At 38.6% G+C, this 2,319-nt stretch overlaps 1 non-coding gene across 1 annotated transcript; it reads left to right on the top strand.

Moving 5' to 3' along the window:
- The first annotated feature begins 1,040 nt into the window (after positions 1-1,040).
- Positions 1,041-1,147, top strand: LOC149004796 (small nucleolar RNA R71). Its single transcript, XR_016170080.1, has one exon. It is a non-coding gene; the product is annotated as a small nucleolar RNA R71 (small nucleolar RNA).
- Positions 1,148-2,319: the final 1,172 nt, after the last annotated feature.

Raw genomic sequence — 2,319 nt, 5'->3', positions numbered from 1 at the left:
CTACATGGAAACATTAGTAGAGTGTTTGTCATCTCAAAACTGATTGGAGACTGATGTGGCAAATGCTGACTTGGCATTTTCCAACACACTCTTTTTCCAACTCTTCTGAAACCAACTCTTCAATGACATCCACAACAAAGCACTCTTCTATTACAGAATCAGTTTGTTCCTTTTGAACAATAGTAGGATCTTCCTTCTCCCCTTCTTCTTGGATAGAAATAGGTCCCTTCTGTTGGCTAGGCTTTGAATGAGGTGGCTCTAGAGGTTTTCCACTCCTTAATGCAATAATGTTACAATGCTCCTTGCCTTCACTCCTAGGATTTTCTGTGTCACTTGGCAATGATCCGTGAGGTTGATTGCTTAAAGCATTAGCTTGCTATCCAACTTGATTCTCCAAATTTCTCAATGAAGATGCTTGACTCTGAATCATGCATCATTCTTTGCCATATATTCCTTCAATAGAAGCTCTATTGATGAAGAGGGTTCCATAGGCTGAATTTTCACTTGCTGTTGAGCACTTGGAAGTTGATGAGGTTGAGGTGGGATGGAAGATGGGCCAACATGTTGTCCTTGAGCATTCCAAGAATAGTTAGGGTGCTGCCTCCAACCAGGATTATAGGTGTTGGAATATGGGTTAATTATTGGCATTGCTGAAATTACCAACATAGTAAGCAAATTCTGGGTTAGATGGACAACTATCAAAGACATGCTCCCCACCACAATATGTACACGAGACTGCAGTATTTTGTTGAGTTTGTACAGTGGCAGGCAAGTTTATGGATTTTAACACACTAGTTAGGGATGACACTTGTGCAGTTAAAGCTGTCACTGCATCTAACTCATAAATCCCTGCCATTCTCTTATTTGCAACACCTCTCTCAGCTGGCCATTGGTAGTTGTTGTTGGCCATTCTCTCCAAGATCTCATAAGCTTCATTGTAAGACTTTGCCAATATAGCCCCCTTTGCTGATGCATCCACTATGGATCGAGTTTGTCCACTTAAACCATAGTAGAAAGTCTCCATTTGAATCCAATGAGGAATACCATGGTGAGGACATTTACGCAAGAGCTCCTTAAATCTTTCCCATGCTTAATGCAAAGATTCACTATCCAGTTGTTGAAAACTAGTGATATCATAACTTTATTTGGCATTCTTTGTTGCAGGGAAGTACTTCATCAAGAACTTCTCTACTAAATCATTCCATGTGGCTACTGATTGTGGAGGTAAGGAGTTCAACCACGCTCTTGCTCTATCCCGCAATGAGTAAGGGAATAGCTTCAATCTCAAGGCTTCTTCAGTTGCTCCAGGTATCTTGAAAGAATCACTTACTTCCACGAAGAGTCTAAGATGGAGATGAGGATCTTCTGTTGGCATCCCACTGAACTGTCCTATAGTCTGAAGCATTTGGAACATCACAGGCTTAAGTTCAAAATGTAATGCTTGAATTTTTTGCCTTACTATACTTGGATTCAGCTCATGCAACCTTGGGACAACATATCCTCTAATGGCCCTATCTCTATCATCACCCTCAGCTGCCATATTATTCTCGTTATTATTCAACCCAAATCTCACTGCTTCAGCCATTGTTTGACTAGCTGCTAAACCTCGCTGCTCCCTTCTTCTAGCTTGAAATGTCCTTTCGATTTCAAAATCAAAGGGTATCAACTCTTGATTAGGCAGCAGACTCATACAAGGGTAAAAGCACCTGAGAATAAAAGAAAACTAATATCAAAGTAAAGAAATTTCAGTAGATAAAACAAGAACTTCTATACTAATTATCAATGACAAAATTCCCCGACAATGGCGCTAAAAACTTGTTGCTTGTGTACCAAGATGTTACGCAAGTGCACGTGTCGCAATCAAGTAATAAATGATAAGTAGAGTATCGATCCCACGGAGATTCTATCGATAACTTTCAATGTAAAAGTAAAATTGATTTAAACGAGATTAACAAGGTTGATTTGTGATTGACTAACTAAATAACCAAATGACATGTAATAAAACTAAGGAACTAAAATGGAGATTAAGCAAAATAGAGGGAACTTAGTGATGGAAAATAGTGTTGGGAATTAAGTTTCCCTTCCACTGAATTTTATAATGCAAATACTAAAGTAATATTACAACCTAACATATATCAAGTACCTGGAATGAAATGGCATAATGGTGTTTTCCAATACACATATGCTTAGCATCCTAATTCAACATCCGCATATTCCTATGAAGAATTGAAATATGAATGCAATTTAAACCCAATCCCAATCATGGCAATGTGAGGTAAATGGGTATTCCTACCCAACCTACTAATTAACACAATCTAA

This window comes from Hakea prostrata, chromosome 9, assembly GCF_041222555.1.
Source record: "Hakea prostrata isolate BN-2017 chromosome 9, UWA_Hpros_2, whole genome shotgun sequence".
Taxonomy (NCBI): domain Eukaryota; kingdom Viridiplantae; phylum Streptophyta; class Magnoliopsida; order Proteales; family Proteaceae; genus Hakea; species Hakea prostrata.
The sequence above is the reverse complement of the archived record's forward strand: the minus strand, read 5'-3'. Positions and strand labels throughout refer to the sequence as shown.